Genomic DNA, 19,076 nt, shown 5'->3' with positions numbered 1-19,076 from the left:
AGAGGAGCCCGGAAATTGTGATTCAATTCTTTTAGAGAAGATGATTTTAGAAAATTGACTGCACTCAAGAAATTTTCTGGAGTAATGGGAACATCGGATGTGAGGATGACACTTGCCTGACACCTTGGGAATTGCGTTTATTCATTTCTTTGAACAAAATTTACCGAGTGCCTCTTATGTGCCAGACATCGTTCAAGATGCCATGGTTATAGCTGTTGCTTCATATTTTAACTATTTTGTGGAGCAAAAATAGAATTCAAAGAAATTGGGAAAGATTCTTACCCTCTCCTGGGACATCTTATTAATGAGCCATGACAGAATAGTCTAGAACAATAGAAGGGTCTGATACTCTAGATATTTCATGACGCATAGTAGATGTCACTCAACCCTGATTAGCTAATCACTTGGGGCTCACACTAGAAGGAACAGATAAAGAATTGGTATCCCAAAACGTGAGCAAATTTTGAAATAAGAAGGGAGCTGTTAAGCCAGTGATCAATAAGTGTCAGCCTCTAGATTGTGTTAGTTTTTCGGGTCTGCTATAGCAAAGTACAACAGACTGGGCAGCTTTAAACAATAGAAATTTATTCTTTTACAGTTATGGAGACTAGCCCTCCAAAATTAAGGTGTTGGCAGGGCCATGTTCCCTCTGAATGTTCTAGGAAAGGATCTCTCCTTGCCCCTTTTATTTTCTGGTGGTTACTGGCGGTCCTTGGCATTCCTTGGCTCTTTTACTAAGTAGTAGCTTTTAACATGTGAAATCCTGCTGCCTAGGAACCCATTCACAAATGGGCCCTTTTTTTCATGGAATTCCTTTCTCGTTGGCTTACTTGTTTACCCCTTCCAGAAATACACTGTGTCAAATAAAATTGGAAAAAAATCTGATTTATGGCAAATTTAAGAATGTAAAAGTAGTAGTGATGGTTAGAAGTAAAAGTAATAGCTCTTTGAAAAATAAACAACAACACTATTAGACATTGAAATACTATACTATTATTCTTTGTATTTTGCTATCATAGAACAACAACAACTACAATATAAAAAACATAGTAATCTTAATGTCTACATTCTATGACAAGAGTATAGGACACAAACAAACATGAACTTGAGAAAGTAGATCTCATTGATGGTAGTGCCCCTGATGGAGAACCATCACACGCCTGGTGTGAGGTAGAAAGTACAGCTGGCGTGTTCTCTGGAGATCTTGGATGTACTTTAACACAATGAAGGCAACAGAAAAGTGCAAAGAAGCAAATAACACCCTAAATCCAACCCACAGAAGAAATGGTGGTAGGTATCGCAATGGCTTTGATTCATTTTACTCTGGTCACCTAGATTTGTTGCATGCATATTAGTTGTTATTATACTGCATACTAAGTTCTTTGTCCTGTGTTACGGTTTGGATGTGAGGTGTCCCCCAAAAGCTCATGTGTGAGACAATGCAATGTTCAGAGGGGAAATGATTGGGTTGTGAGAGCCTTCACCTAATCAGTGAATTAATCCCTGATGGGATTAACTGAGTGGTAACTGGAGGCGGGTGGGGTGTGGCTGGAGGAGGTGGGTCACTGGGGGCAGGCCTTTGGGGTTTATATTTTGTATCTTGTGAGTGGAGTCTCCCTCCCTACTTCCTGATCATCCTGTGAACTGCTTCCGTCAGTCACACTCTTCTGCCATGCCATTCAGCCTTACCTTCAACCCTGAGGAACAGAGTCTGCTATCTGTGGACCGAGACCTCCGAAACCATGAGCCACCCAAATAAACTGTTCCTCCTCTACAGTTGTCCTGAGTGGGTCTTTTAGTCACAGCAGTGAGAAAGCTACAACATTTCCTATTTCATGCACTAAAATCACATCATAACAATTTTCCCATGTCATTAAAAATCATTCCTAAGGCTTCCAGTGTCCCCTATAACCATGGCTGCTGCCGCCGCTGCTGCCGGCGCTGGGGAACCTCTGTCCCCCGATGAATCGCTCGGGAAAGGCGACGCGGAGAAACCTGAGGAAGAGCTGGAAGAGGACAACGACAGCTAGATGAGACCCTGTCGGAGAGACTCTGGGGTCTAACGGAGATGTTCCCGGAGAGGGTTCGGTCCGCGGCTGGAGCCACTTTTGATCTCTCCCTCTTGGTGGCTCAAAAAATGTACAGGATTTCCAGGGCAGCCTTGTGGATTGGGACTACTTCCTTAATGATACTGGTTCTTCCTGTTGTCTTTGAGACTGAGAAGTTACAAATGGAGCATCTGCAGCAGCGGCAGGTACTTCTAGGGCCTCACACAGGGCTGTCAGGAGGAATGCCAGGGGCTCTGCCTTCACTTCCTGGAAAGATCTAGGTTGCTACTGCAATATTTGAGCTGTCTTGATGGGAGGAATTTGAAATTCAGTTGTGTTTGAACTGCTATCTGGGGCTTTTTTTTTTTTTTTTTTTTTAAACTCTGGCATATTGATCCAAACCTGATAGAAAGAATTCTCCCCTCACTGTCTCCAGGAGAGACTCCCAACTTTAAGCTGTGCCCTCCACGCTGTCCTCAATGTTTCTTCTGTCCTCACTCTGACACCAGAGTGCAGCTATGCAGACGGTTATTCCAGCTCTGGCCACCTTACCCCTTCTAGTAAATTGCTCCTTACTGGAAGATCTCCTCACTGTCCTATTGTGGGGTAGAAACCGATGCCTCACAATAGAAGGGAAGGATCCCTGACCATTAATGACTTTTTTTTTTTTTTTTAAATGGAGATATTGGGGAGAGACATGCACATATTGTGAAACTGACAAAGTACACCGCACCTATCTGGTAAAGCACCAGGAAGCCCCATGTATACTGGAGAGAAGGGAAGCTGGTTGCAGCTTCACCCACAAAATGGGGACAATGAGTGTGGAGGACAGAGCAGAGGCTCATTTCCTCTGCACATTTTGGCTGTGTGTAGTAAAAAGTCAGTGCTCACTTTTTGTATTTAAATATTAAGAATTATTCCAATTCAAAGTGTCAAAAAAATCGTTCATAAGTATAGCTTATCTGATAGTTACAAAATAATCCACACCATTCATTGCATAGCAAAACATTTGAAATCATTTCTTTATTAGTAAACTTTGGGTTATCTAATTTTCTTTATCATAAATAACAGTGTGAGGAGTCATGTTCACACTAATATACATAAATATACATATACTAGGTACTCCATGATTCTGATCACTTTGTCATGATAGATTCCTAGAAACAGAATACCTGAACAGAGCTTAGTGCTTCGAAGGGTGGGAAAGTTCCCATTATAATTTTAATTTCCTTCACTATACATGAGTTTGTATTTGGTACATATGTTATTTAGGTTGCCCTTTTAAAAGTATTCTATTTTCAGTAATATTTTAAGTATGGTAAAATATCTTTCCATTGTATGTATAGACAATTCTTTTGCCTATCCACTAATCTGTTGATGAATACTTAGATTGCTTCCATCTTTAGTTGCTAATGCTGCTTTGACCACGTGTGTACAAACACCTCTTGAAGACTGTGCTTTTAATTCTTTGGAGGTATATATGCAGAAGTAGAATTGTTGGACCATGTAATATTTCTATTTTTAATTTCTCAAGGTACCTGCATTTTGTTTTCTGTAAAGGGTATACAATTTTACATCCATACCAACAATGCATAAGGGTTTAATTTCTGTACATCCTTGCTAACATTTGTTTTGTTTCCTATTCTTTTAGTAGTGACTATTTTACTGGAATCTCCTTGTGATTTTGACTTCCATTTCTTTAGCACCTTTTCATACATTGATCATTTATATATCTTTTTTGGAGAATTTTCAATTCAAGTCCTTTGCCATTTTTTATGTTGTCTGGGTTGGTCTTGAACTCGTAGGCTCAAGTGATTCTCATACCTCAGCCTCTTGAATGCTGGAACCACAGGCACATGCCAGCATACCTGGTTTTTTGGCCCATATTTAAATTAGGTTATTTATTTTTGTTGTTCATTACAAGACTTCCCTAAATATTCTGGATATCCAACCCCTTATTGGATATGTGATTTGCAAATATTTTCTCCTGTTCCATAGGTACTTTATTGCCTGTTTCCTTTGATATATGGGCGATTTTAAGTTTGCCATAGTCCCAGTCTGCTTTTGTTGCCTATGCTTTGTGTATAACATATAAGAAATCAATGCCAGGGGCGATCCAAGATGGCGGCCTAGAGGGAGACTGCACCCCCGGTCGCTCCAGAACCCAGGAGTTAAGAAGGGGAGGCATTGAGAGACTCAGACTGAAGTGGAGCCACGGGTGAGTCTGCCCACTGGGTAAAGCTCGGCCCGGGTGGCAGGCCCAGATAGAGGTGGCTTATCGGAGCCGGGCAGGGCAGCTAGATTCATCCACAGGCAGCCCTGCGCACTCTGGCGGTGGGCCCCGCCCACACAGCCAGCTTCTCCAGGTTCTCGGAACAGAACTGGCCCGCTAGTGAGAGCCTTTCTGACCAGAGCAGGCTCCGAGTCCCGGAGCCCTTGCAGCGCAGTGTACTCCGGCAAAGAACCAGCGGAGAGCCTCGATCTGCAAGCAGCCTCAGGGATCAGGGCAGGGCAGCCGTAGACCTCTTCAGGCAGCTCTGCCCACTCCGGCTGCGGGCTCTCTTCACGGGGCGATCCAAGATGGCGGCCTAGAGGGAGACTACACCCCTGGTCACTCCAGAACCCAGGAGTTAAGAGGGGGAGGCATTGAGAGACTCGGACTGAAATAGAGCCACAGGTGAGTCTGCCCACTGGGTAAAGCCCGGCCCGGGTGGCAGGCCCAGATAGAGGTGGCTTATCGGAGCCGGGCAGGGCAGCTAGAGTCATCCACAGGCAGCCCTGCGCACTCCGGGGGTGGGCCCCGCCCACACAGCCAGCTTCTCCAGGTTCTCGGAACGGAACTGGCCCGCTAGTGAGAGCCTTTCTGACCAGAGCAGGCTCCGAGTCCCGGAGCCGCTGCAGCGCAGTGTACTCCGGCAAAGAACTAGCGGAGAGCCTCGATCTGCAAGCAGCCTCAGGGATCAGGGCAGGGCAGCCGTAGACCTCTTCAGGCGGCTCTGCCCACTCCGGCTGCGGGCTCTCTTCACGGGGCGATCCAAGATGGCGGCCTAGAGGGAGACTGCACCCCCAGTCGCTCCAGAACCCAGGAGCTAAGAGGGGGAGGCATTGAGAGACTCGGACTGAAATAGAGCCACGGGTGAGTCTGCCCACTGGGTAAAGCTCAGCCCGGGTGGCAGGCCCAGATAGAGGTGGCTTATTGGAGCCGGGCAGGGCAGCTACAGTCTTCCCAAGGTAGCCTTCCACACTCCGGCAGTGGGCTCTTCCCACACGGCTAGCTGCACGGTGCAGGCCCACAGTGAGAGCATTTCCGCACAGAGCCAGTTCCAAACCGTGGAACCAGTAGGGGGCTAGGGGCAGTTTTCTTCAGATGAGCTGCTTTATCAGATTCCTCCAAGACATCAGGCTACTGAAGGCTGGGAGGTGATACACTGGAAATCTACTGGGACACTATAAGCCAATAGTGGAAAACTGCAATATCTCAGGGTCCCACTGACAACTGACCAATATGAGAAAACAAGGGAAGAAAATGTCCCAAACAAACCTAGATACTACATCAATAAAACCCAATGACAGCACAGCAGAAGAAATGTCAGAAAGGGAGTTCAGAATGTACGTAATTAAAACGATCAGGGAAGCTAATGAGGAGATGAAAGAGCAAATGCAGGCATTGAAGGAGGAGATGAAAGAGCAAATGCAGGCATTAAATGATCGCACCAATCAACAGTTAAAAGACCAAATACGGGAAGCAAGAGATCATTTCAATAAAGAGTTAGAGATACTGAAAAAAAAACCAAACTGAAATCCTTGAAATGAAGGAAACAATAAACCAAGTTAAAAACTCCATAGAAAGCATAACCAATAGGATAGAACACCTGGAAGACAGAACCTCAGACATTGAAGACAAATTATTTAATCTTGAAAGCAAAGTTGGCCAAACAGAAAAGATGGTAAGAAATCATGAACAGAATCTACAAGAATTATGGGATATCATGAAAAGGCCAAATTTAAGAATTATTGGGATTGAGGAAGGCTTAGAGAAACAAACCAAAGGAATGAACAATCTATTCAATGAAATAATAACAGAAAATTTCCCAAATCTGAAGAATGAAATGGAAAACCAAGTACAAGAGGCTTATAGAACTCCAAACATACAAAATTACAACAGACCCACACCAAGGCACATTATTATGAAAATACCTAACATACAAAATAAAGACAGAATTTTAAAGGCCGCGAGAGAAAAGAACCAAATTACATTCAGGGGGAAACCAATAAGAATATCAGCAGATTTTTCAATCCAGACCCTAAAAGCTAGAAGGGCCTGGAACAACATATACCAAGCCCTGAAAGAAAACGGATGCCAACCAAGAATCTTATACCCAGCAAAACTTACCTTCAAATTTGACGATGAAATAAGATCCTTCCATGATAAACAAAAGCTAAAAGAATTTACAAAAAGAAAGCCAGCATTACAGAACATTCTCAGCAAAATATTCCATGAGGAAGAGATGAAAAACAACGATGCAAATCAGCAACAGGAGGCGCTAGCCTAAAGGAATAGCCAAATAAAGGAGAAATCAAATCATGTCAAAAACAAATATGAGTCAATTGACTGGGAATACAAATCATATCACAATAATAACCCTGAATGTTAATGGCCTGAATTCATCAATCAAAAGACACAGACTGGCAGATTGGATTAAAAAGAAAAATCCAACAATATGCTGCCTGCAAGAGATTCATCTCATAGAAAGAGACACCCATAGACTAAAGGTGAAAGGATGGGGAAAAACATACCATGCACACGGACACAGCAAAAAAGCTGGAGTATCCATCCTCATCTCAGATAATGTGGACTTCAAACCAAAACTAGTCAGAAGGGATAAAGAAGGACATTACATGCTGCTTAAGGGAAGCATAAATCAGCAAGACATAACAATCATAAATATCTATGCCCCGAACATTGGCTCATCCACGTACGTCAAACAAATCCTTCTCAATTCCAGAAATCAAATAGACCACAACACAATAATACTAGGCGATTTTAACACACCTCTCTCACCACTGGATAGATCGTCCAAACAAAAATTGAATAAAGAAACTATAGATCTCAACAACACAATCAGCAATTTAGACTTAACGGACATATATAGAATATACCATCCAACAAAGAACGAATACACTTTCTTCTCAGCAGCACATGGATCCTTCTCCAAAATAGACCATATTTTATGCCACAAAGCTACTGTTAGCAAATACAAGAAGATAGAGATACTACCTTGTACTCTATCAGATCATAATGGATTGAAATTAGAAATAAATGACAGAATAAAAAACAGAAACTTCTCCAATACCTGGAGACTAAATAATACACTATTATATGATGAATGGATAACAGAAGACATCAGGAGGGAAATAAAAAATTCTTAGAAGTAAACGAGAACAAAGACACATCATATCAAAATCTCTGGGACACTATGAAAGCAGTACTTAGAGGAAGATTTATTTCATGGGGCGCATTCAAAAAAAGAAGTAGAAATCAACAAATAAACGACTTAACACTACAGCTCAAAGCACTAGAAAAGAAGAGCAGACCAATACCAAAAGTAGTAGAAGACAGGAAATAGTTAAAATCAGAGCCGAAATCAACGAAATCGAAACAAAAGAAACAATCGGAAAAATTAACAAAATAAATAGTTGGTTCTTTGAAAAAATAAATAAAATTGATAAACCCTTAGCCACACTAACAAAGAGAAAGAGGGAGAAAACTCAAATTACTAAAATTCGGAATGAACAAGGAAACATCACAACAGACACGAGTGAAATACAAAACATAATTAGAAGCTATTTTGAAAATCTATACTCCAACAAAACAGAAAACATCAAGACATCAACAAATTTCTAGAGACATATGAACTACCTAAACTGAACGAGGAGGACATACACAACTTAAATAAACCAATTTCAAGCAATGAAATAGAAGAGGTCATCAAAAGCCTACCAACAAAGAAAAGTCCAGGACCAGATGGGTTCTCAGCCGAGTTCTACAAAACCTTTAAAGAAGAGCTCATTCCAATACTCCTCAAACTGTTCCATGAAATAGAAGAGGAGGGAACCCTACCAAACTCGTTCTATGAAGCCAATATCACCCTGATACCTAAACCAGACAGAGACACATCAAGGAAAGAAAATTTCAGACCAATATCCTTAATGAACATCGATGCAAAAATTCTCAACAAAATTTTAGCAAATCGCATACAAATATATATTAAAAAGATAGTGCACCATGATCAAGTGGGTTTTATCCCAGGGATGCAAGGTTGGTTCAACATTCGGAAATCAATAAATGTCATTCACCATATCAACAGACTTAAAGTTAAGAATCACATGATTATTTCAATAGATGCAGAAAAAGCATTTGATAAAATACAGCATCCCTTCATGCTCAAAACACTAGAAAAAATAGGGATAGTGGGAACATTCCTAAACATTATAAAGGCAATCTACGCTAAGCCCATGGCTAATATCATTCTAAATGGTGAAAAACTGAAAGCCTTCCCCCTAAAAACTGGAACAAGGCAGGTATGCCCTCTTTCACCACTTCTATTCAACATCGTCCTTGAGACTCTAGCCAGAGCAATTAGACAAACCAAAGAAATTAAAGATATACGAATAGGAAAAGAAGAACTCAAACTATCCCTGTTCGCTGATGACATGATTATATATTTAGAGGAACCTGGAAATTCCACCAGAAAACTTTTAGAACTCATAAGTGAATTCAGTAAAGTAGCAGGTTACAAGATCAATGCTCATAAATCCAATGCATTTTTATACATAAGTGATGAATCTTAAGAAAGAGAAATTAGGAAAACTACCCCATTCACAATAGCATCGAAAAAAATAAAATACTTGGGAATCAATCTCACAAAAGAGGTGAAAGACCTCTACAATGAGAACTACAGAACACTAAAGAAAGAAATTCAAGAAAACCTTAGAAGATGGAAAGATCTCCCATGTTCCTGGATAGGCAGAATTAATATTGTCAAAATGGCTATACTACCTAAAGTGCTATACAGATTCAATGCAATTCCAATTAAAATCCCAATGATGTACCTTGCAGAAATAGAGCAAGCAATTATGAAATTCATCTGGAAGAATAAAAAACCTAGAATAGCTAAAGCAATCCTCAATAGCAAGAGCAAAGCAGGGGGTATTGCAATACCAGATCTTCAACTCTACTACAAAGCAATAGTAACAAAAACGGCATGGTATTGGTACCAAAATAGACAGGTAGATCAATGGTACAGAATAGAGGACATGGACACAAACCCAAATAAATACAATTTTCTCATACTAGACAAAGGTTCCAACAATATGCAATGGAGAAAAGATAGCCTCTTCAACAAATGGTGCTGGGAAAACTGGAAAACTATATGCAATAGAATGAAATTAAACCCCTATCTCTCACCCTACACAAAACTCAACTCAAAATGGATCAAGGACCTCGGAATCAGACCAGAGACCCTGCATCTTATAGAAGAAAAAGTAGGTCCAAATCTTCAACTTGTTGGCTTAGGATCAGACTTCCTTAACAGGACTCCCATAGCACAAGAAATAAAAGCAAGAATCAACAACTGGGATAGAATCAAACTAAAAAGCTTTCTCTCAGCAAAGGAAACTATCAGAAATGTGAAGAGAGAGCCTACAGAGTGGGAGAATATCTTTGCCAACCATACCTCAGATAGAGCGCTAATTTCCAGAATCTATAAAGAACTCAAAAAACTCTACACGAAGAACACAAATAATCCAATAAACAAATGGGCTAAGGAAATGAACAGACACTTCACAGAAGAAGATGTACAAGTAATCATCAGATATATGAAAAAATGTTCAACATCCCTAGTAATAAGGGAAATGCAAATCAAAACTACCCTAAGATTTCATCTCACCCCAATTAGAATGGCGATTATCAAGAATACAAGCAACAATAGGTGTTGGCGAGGATGTGGGGAAAAAGGAACACTCATACATTGCTGGTGGGGTTGCAAATTAGTGCAGTCACTCTGGAAAGCAGTGTGGAAATTCCTCAGAAAGCTTGGAATGGAAACACCATTTGACCCAGCTATCCCACTCCTTGGCCTATACCCAAAGGACTTAAAATCAGCATACTACAGAGATACAGCCACATCAATGTTCATTGCTGCTCAATTCACCATAGCCAGATTGTGGAACCAACCTAGATGCCCTTCAGTTGATGAATGGATAAAGAAACTGTGGCATATTTATACAATGGAATATTACTCCGCAATGAAGAATGATAAAATTATGGCATTTGTAGGCAAATGGTCGAAATTGGAGAATATCATGCTAAGTGAGATAAGCCAATCTCAAAAAACTAAAGGACGAATGATCTCGCTGATAAGCGGATGAGGACATATAATGGGAGGTGGGAGGGGCTAGCATTAGGTTTAGGGTTAGGTTTAGAGTTAGGCTAAGGAGAGCGGTAAGAATGAAGGAAAGAAGGACTGTGTAGAGGGAAAAGAGGGGTGGGAGGGGTGGGGGGGAGGGGAAAAATAAAATAAACATCATTACCCTATGTAAACGTAAAAAAAAAAAAAAAAAAAAAAAAAAAAAAGAAATCAATGCCAAATCCAATGTCATAAAAATTTCCCCTTATTTCTTTTGGATAAGTGTATAGTGTTAGGTGCTACTTTCAGGTATTCAATTCATTTCGAATTGATATTTAATATGGTGTAAGGTAAGGATCCAATTTCACTTTTTTTTTCCACATGGATACCTAGTTTCCCCAACACTACTTATTGAAAGGATAATCCTTTCCCTAGTGAATGGAACCTTTGTCAAAATCCTTTGGTGGCTTATATGAGGGTTTATTTCTGGGTACTCTTTTCTATTCCATTGGTCTCTATATTTGTCCTTATGTTGGATATTACACTCTTTTGATGACTGTAGCTTTGTAATAAGTTTTGAAATCAGAAAATGGAAGGCTTTCAACTTTATTTTTCAAGATGATTTTGGCTATTCAGGAGATTCCTTGATATTTCATATGTAATTCAAGATATGTCTTTCTGTTTCTGCAAATGTGTCATTGGGATTTCAATAGGGATTGCATTAAATTTGTAGATCTCTTTGGAAAGTAATGACATCTTAGTGATAGGAAGTCTTCTAATCGATGAATATGAGATGGCCGTCAAATTGTTCCCTTTTTTATTAATAGTTTTTTTTTTCATATCTTTGCTTTTCTAGGCAGCCTTAATATCTTTAATTTTCAATGTTTATGAACTTTTTACATATTATGGATATTAAACTTTTGTTATATTGGACTAAATCTTTTTTCAAGCTAGTTATTCATCTTTTCATTTTTCCCCCTCTCTCTTCCTCTTTTTTTTTTTTCTTTAAGATAGGGTCTCAGTAAGTTTCCCAAGCTGACCCCAAACTTGCAATCCTTCTGCCTCAGTCTCTCCAAAGTCTGGGATTACAGGCATGTGCAACCAAGCCCAGCCATCTTTCATTTTCTTGGTGATGTTTCACTATAAGTTTTGCATCAAGTTAAAATTCATAGTCATCGGTTGATATCTTTTTCTCATCTAGATAAATTTGTAAAACTGCACTCAGCTAGAACAATAGCTAACATTTATTGAGTGCTTCTTATTCTGTAGGCACTGTCTTAAGTGCTTGATATGTATTAGTTCTACCCTCACAAGTTTTCTAATCTGGGAACATGGTATGTATGTCCTATCTTTCCCTTTTTCAGAATTAATGCCTAACTCTATGAGATAGGCACTATAATTGTCGTTTCATGTTATGTAAGTATAAAAAGGTCACATATTGGGCTGGTGACATAGCTCAGTGGTAAAGAACTTGCTAGTATGCATGAGTCCCTGGGTTCATTTCCAGTACTGCAAGAAAAAAAGGAAGAAAAAAAAAAGAGCCTCTATACTTGTCCCAGAGTCACACAGTGAAAGCCAATCAGTGAAATGTCAGAGACTTCATTCCTTGATCTCTCTGTTCTTGTTGCCTCCTCTCCTTGCTTATGCCTTTTTCTCTCCACTCATGATCATTCAAATCTCTTGTAGGACTATCAACAAAAATGGATAAGATGCAGGGACTCTTTGCAAGCTGCAGGTAGGATCTTTGCCAATCAGGAAAGAGCCAATCCACTAATTGGTATCATGCATCATGGAGACAGGCCACCCCTGGGTCTTTGGTCTAGATTAGGGGAGCAAGGGTAGGGAGTTTGATAAAACTAAGCTTGTCTCTAGAGCAACAGCCTCTTGAAGCTCAGTGACCAAGAGGGAAAAACATATTGGGAAAAATAAGAACATTAAGCTATTTATTTAAGATTTGACGTGGAACTGTTTCAATAACTACCAGGTCAATGACTTCTTAAGGTAGGTGTGTTCAGAAGTGCTCAAGACATCTTGAAATTCACATGAAATACTGTTTGTGAATGATGTTGATAATAGCAAACATTCGCGTTGCTAATAGCAACTTTTCTTACAAGTGGTTTTTTTGAGCCAGAAAATGAGGTACTTTTCTCGAGTTTTGATTTTGTTTTTGCAGTGTGCTAAACTTGTTCCTTCTCCACCCATCAAAGAGAATGCACCGGAGCCTCTCCAGACCAAACGCAGGCATGCTATATTCAAGGGAGAAAACAGTGAAAAGACTTTGAATACCATCGTGGTAACCACAGTGCTACCAAAGCAAACCTGCATCTTATCTCATGTCTTGCTTATTTTTCAGAAGGAATCTTATTTACACATAGTCCTTTAATTTTGAAAAAACGCCGCTCCTCTTTGTTCTTTGATTGTGTAAGGGATGCCTTCTTAGCCTTTACTTCATAGTGAGTCCCTGTAATCTTGGGTATGTTCCCTGTGGCTGTGTTACGCATATTCATAAGCAAGTCTGTCACCTTCCATACTTGTCTGACTTTGGCAGTCAAACTGTGGAGCCCAAGGAGGAATTTACCTGGTAAGTGACAGCAATGGCAAGTGGGTCTGGAACTCTTGAAATGGTAGGCTAGTCAAGATTCAGCTTCAAATGAATATGAACATCCTTTACCTGTGTGTTTCCTTTTAAAGAAGTAATAGGTGTACTGGTGACCCACTGTTTTAAAGGCTGTGAGGAAAGAACTCTTCTACATTCTCCATAGAACTTGGACATGAACTCAGGGGGACTGTGAAAAAAGTTTGAGTAATAAGCTCTTTAGGACATTTGGCGGATGCTCACAAGGATGCAAGATTTTAAAAACATTTGTTCTTAAAAAATAATACAGTAATTGAAAAACCTGGAGGATGCTACTCTACTCCCCTAGACGAGGGAGTTGAAAATCTATATCACCTCATAGCCACTTCAAATATTCCTCACAAGGCAGCAGGCAAAGACAATTCCTAGGATGTTTATGAAAACAATGCCCAGGGCTGCTGCAGCCACCCACCGCCTGCACATTCTTTCTCAGCTAGACCCGATCTTCTCCACACCCCTAGGTGTAGATGGCCTTAGTTGGAAATCGATTGTCCATGGTGTTCTTGTGCAGCAGGAGTCAGGAACTCCACCCATGGCTAGGCTAGGGTTGTTCTCTAGATCTGTGGAGTTAGCCATCCCATAGCAGTTAAATCTTCCTGCATCTTGTCCAATAATGGCAGTACATTCACTGGCATGACAAGAGACAGGAAGATGGAAACGTGATCTTAAGACAGTGGTTGTTCTTCCAGTCCCACAGCAGCCCATGAAGGCCACCAGAAAGTGGAACATATCCACTGCAGTGACAACCATAGACAACAGGGGACCCAGAGTTGCCCTGTGGGTTATGGTATAAGCTAGGCCCTTATACTCATGCTGATCAGTATGAGTATACAAGCACCAGAGGCCAACAGAAGAATGTGGAGCAAGAATCTGACACATTTTATTTCTCCTTCTGCTGCCATCACTGCTGGCCCAGATACAGAAGACTTGAGGGCAGAAACCGTTTGTCTTGGTCACCCTACATTTTCAGTTCAACAACCTTGGAAACGAGTAGACCCTCAGAAAATATTTGTTTGCTGCCAGATGCAATTGTCTTTGCTTTCTCAGTAACCAGAGCAGTGAGGACTTCAGTAATCTCCCAGCATCTCCAAGGAATCTTGGGAATCTTTTCTCTAAGGCAGAGCAGGCAGTTTAATGCCCCATCTTTAATGAGGTGATTTAGACCCTCCAAAGACCACCATAAGAAAAAAAAAAAACTGTTCACCAAGGCAGAAAGAACTCCATGAACAGAGGGTTTTGTTTTGTTTTTTTTCTCTCATCCTGACTTCTTTGAAAATGCCTAGAGAAGGGGTCTCCATATTGGGCCCTCATTCCCTTCATGAGGATGAGTGGATCAAGTGAACATTTTCTCTACAAGTGAGACCACCAGGGGGAGGAGACAACTGACCACTTATTGCTGCCCTGCCCCAATATTCCCATGAAAGTGAGCTCCATGGTCCCTGTGGACTTTCCTGCTAAACACTCACTACTGGCTTACAGTATAGAGATTGCACTTCTTCGAAGAAACAGGCCTTGGACTTGGAGTCCACAAGCCTGTTCTTTAGGAGCAGTGATTCACTGAATCCCACCACCCCACAGGCTCCAAACAGAACTAAAATTCCCCTCTAAACAGTCATTATTATTATGGTTGTTTCTTTTTCTTTATAGTAATGATGTATCTTTTATTTTGAAAAATTCCCACGATCTCTATGTGACTTATATTTGAGAGCAGCCAGAGTCTGCTCACAAGGCATTGCGGAAGCTGACGTTTATTGAGAATCTGCCACGCTCTGGCACCCAACCAGATGGACACTTCCTGTGTGAAATGACTTTGTTAGGCAGATGTTATCGTTTCCATGTTTACTGAGAACAAAGCTGGCGCTCTGAGAGGAAAACTAAGAACGTTCATGGGGTCACAAGGCTCGACTGAATTCCAGGGACCCTGTTTTCTTCTATCGCAAGGAAGATTCCATGAGTGCTGGAAACAGTCATGAACTCATTTTTATACCTCCATTGAACTTCGCACAGGAGCCTGGTGTGTTTGATAGGAAATGCATGTAACAGAACGTGCACAAAATAAGCTTAAACAAATATGTGATTCTGGGGGGATACTGGTCCATCCCTATTACATGAGGAAAGTTGAGCCATGAAGAGCCAGCAGCAGGAGTCCTCAGGCTTTCTCTCTAGTGCTCTATACTTGCACAGGGACCTGTATCTCTGCCTCTTAGTTGGAGTCCTCTAGGGAGAGAACCTCACTGGCTTCTAGTGGGTCAATGTATTGCCTCCTTCCAAGTCAGGTGTTCACCTCTAGTCCAATCAGCTATGACCAAGAATCACGAGACTACAACCAGACCCCTGGGAGCAAATTCTGCAGATGGATGGGACACTTCTCTGAAACAAACAAACAAACAAACAAATAAAAAACAATCCAGTGCTAGGTATCTATGGTGCTTGAACCAAAGGTGGTTATTATACTTGGATGTAGCTCAGGAAGTGCTTATGGTCTAGTGTTTTTGTTGTTGTTGTTGTTTTTATTAGATTCCACCAAGCACTTACAGAACCTTGGTTGAATCATCTGTGTTTCATTCAATCCCTAGGCAGGGTTCTTAAGTCCATATGTGTTCAAGGAAAATATGTGATATTTCTATATGCCAGTTGTCCCTTTGTTTACCACCACTGGAGCAAATTAAGAAAAGAGAAATGAGCTATTTATTCTCAAAAGCCTGGTTTCAAGGGGACAGAGGAAATGGCAAAAACACTAGTGGATAGAGCTATTGTGTTTGCACTGGACGATTACCAAGGACAGTTAGTAGATGGGTGGGCAGCAACAAGTAGGTGCTTTGTTTTCCCCCTGTAGGAAGTCATTTCCTCTGTTTTGCAAGTTCGTTGAATTTCTTTTGTTCCTGGGGTCAGTGACCTAAATGCACAACTCTTTTTCTCCCTTCACAGTGCCCTCATTTTTCATTTTACCTAACTGCAGAGCTGACTGAAAGCTGGTTTGTTGAGAAGCACGTTGTTTGCAGGTTAGCTGGTTGGCTCTGAGGACTGCAGGGACATGGATTGAGGACTGCGGGGACATGGATTAGTCTTATATTGCCATCAAGAGGTGACTACTGGAATTCCAAGGTGCTTTTAGCTAAATGACTTGTTATGTCAATTTTCAGAAAACAAAGTGAGCAAGTTAACTTTACATTATTTTACTTTAAATTATTATTTTATAGATTTATAGAAACTTATAATGGAACAGTTCACCTCCTAAAACACGACCTTCTGGAAGGCTTAAATGGATAGACAACATTGCCAGGTGTGTCTGAGTTAGACAGTAAAGATTTTGAGACCTGCCTCCACCTACCACTACTAGTGACTATCTTTGACCCAGGGTTTAAGTCTTCTAAGCCACAAGTGTAAAGAAACTCTAACAGAACACATGTCATAGGGGTTTGGGTTGACTAAATGAGAGAGCCTGTGTCACTCATTAGCACTTGGCAAACATTCAATAAATGACTGCAATCATTTCTACCTGAAATTGGCCTTGCCTGAAAGCCTTAGGGAAGACTTCTGGCAGGAGGATGCAGGGAGAAGAAGGCACTAGTAACCTAATGAAACTAAACACCAAGCCCATTATTGGAGCAGATGCTCAAAGAACACCTGAAAGGGGTCCAGGAAAGGGGTGATGTCACCAGAGATAGCTCTACTAAGAGCGAGATGGAAAACATTCTTTTTTGTCCACTCATCATTTTAGAGATAGGGAATCATAAAAATATAAAATGGTATGAATTCTAGAAATGTCCTCCATTCTCTTTTCAAATGGAGCAACCACGTAATTGATTCACTTTTCAAGTGAAAATGGGAATCAGTAGTAGAGTGGGGCTAGAATGTAAAACTTTTGATAAATAATCCAGTGTTCTTCATACAGTACTGAAATATCATTCAAGATTGGCCAAGTGAGGATTGCTCTAGATTCAAAAACATAATCTGGGGATGTGGCTCAGTGGTAGAGTGCTTGCCTACCATGTGCAAGGTCCCAGGTTCAATCCCCAGCACCAAAAGGGGGGGGGGAAGACAGGTGATTTATTTAACTTGATAATCTTGATTTTGCTTCTGTTTCTTTACTGGCAAAATGGCAATGAAAATAATATCCTCCTGCAGAAGGCGAGAGTAAAGATCAAATGAGATATTATGTATAAAGCATTTAGAATTGTGTTTTGCATGTTAACCAGTGTGATTATATAACAATACAGTTCATCTGTTAGAGTTAAACTGTTTCCTGGATGTGATCAGTGGGATTTGCTCTCTAAAACCAGACTTCTGTCTCCATGATAGTAAGCTCTTTAATGGTGGGGAAATTTGTCACCTCTTTATTCCTTCTAGCACTGTACAATTACGTTTTTTAAAAAAATTATACTTTAAATTAAATTGAGATAATTATAGATTCATGTGAAGTTATAAGAAGTAATACAGTGAAACCATGGGTATCATTTACCCAGTTTCCTTTTGAAACTGTTTGCAGAACTATAATACAGCATCACAACCAAGATATTGACATTGATGCAATCCACCAATCCAATTCAAATTTCCCCAGTTTTACCTGTATTCAAATGAGTTTGTGTACTTAGTTCTATATATTTTTATCACATCTACAGATTCATGTCTCCACCATCACAGTCAAGATACTGAAAAGTTCCACCATCCCCAAGTATCCCTTGCATTGACAGGTTTTAACCACATAACCTCCTCCTTCCCCACACCACAATAACCTCCTCCTTCCCCACACCACAATAACCTCCTCCTTCCCCACACCGCAACTCTAGAAGTCCAACTGACATTGGACTTTTCCCACTCAGCGTAATTCACTGGACATTCATCCATATTGTTGCTTATATCATTGGTTGGTTCCTTTTTATTGCTGAGCAGTAGTTGATGGCACAGAAGTAGCACTGTTCGCTTAACCATTCACTCCTTGAAGGGCTTTGGGGTTGTTTCTTGTGTTTTACTATTAGGAATAAAACTGTTCTGAGAATTTATGTACAGATTTTTGTGTAAACATAAGTTTTCATTTCCCTGGGATATATTTCCAGGAGTATAACTATTGCAATCAATGGTAATTACATCCTTAGTTTTATAAAATGTCAAATCATTTTCCAGAGTGGCTATACTATTTTACATCCCCACAAACAATGTATGAGTGACATGGTTTCTCTGTGTACTTGCTGGCATTTGGGATTATCACTGTTTTCTATTTAGATTTCCAAATAAGTGTGTGGTAATATTCATTGTGGTTTTAATTTTTACTTCCCTAATGGCTAATGATGTTCAACATCTTTTCATACTCTTATTTGCCATCTGCCTCACCTCTTTGATAAAATACCTTTTCGTGTCTTTTGCCCATTTTATAGTCGAATTGCTTGCTTTTCATTGTTGAATTTTGAGAGTTCTTTACGTATTTTAGATACAAAGATAAACATAATGTTTGTAGTAGTAAAACACATGACAACATTGCCACAAAGAAGGGGAGGTGCTGAATGAGTGTACTGTGGTATGGTTTGTCATTCATATATGAATGGAAAGAGTGAGCCCATGCTTCACTGTGATACATTAGAGATGTGTATTATAATAATTTGGAGAATACACAAAGACCCATTAAGAGAACACTGGAGAGACACAACTGAGTCAAAAGAGAAAATGGAATACCAAAAAGTGAAAAAAAAATGTGGATTAAAGGAAACAGAGAATAAACAAAGATGAAAGAAGATGGAGGACTTAAACTAACCATACCAAATATTACAGTAAATGTTAAAGACTAAGTACTTCAACTAAAAAGGATTTTTAAATGGGACCCAACTATGAGCTGTTTGTTATGATACCTTCTAATTATAAAATCATAGATTGCAAGTAAAAGAATGGAAAATATTTATTATATAAGCATTAATTCTAAATTAGTGTGGCCATATTATTATCAGATGAAATAAAGTTCAAAGTAGGAGTACTGCCAGAGATAAAAAGGAT

At 40.2% G+C, this 19,076-nt stretch overlaps 1 pseudogene; it reads left to right on the top strand.

Annotated features, from left to right (window-relative positions):
• The first annotated feature begins 1,913 nt into the window (after positions 1-1,913).
• LOC124988060 (mitochondrial import receptor subunit TOM22 homolog) lies at positions 1,914-2,329 on the top strand (annotated as a pseudogene).
• The last annotated feature ends 16,747 nt before the right edge of the window (positions 2,330-19,076 follow it).

Source organism: Sciurus carolinensis, chromosome 7 (assembly GCF_902686445.1).
Source record: "Sciurus carolinensis chromosome 7, mSciCar1.2, whole genome shotgun sequence".
Taxonomy (NCBI): domain Eukaryota; kingdom Metazoa; phylum Chordata; class Mammalia; order Rodentia; family Sciuridae; genus Sciurus; species Sciurus carolinensis.
The sequence above is the reverse complement of the archived record's forward strand: the minus strand, read 5'-3'. Positions and strand labels throughout refer to the sequence as shown.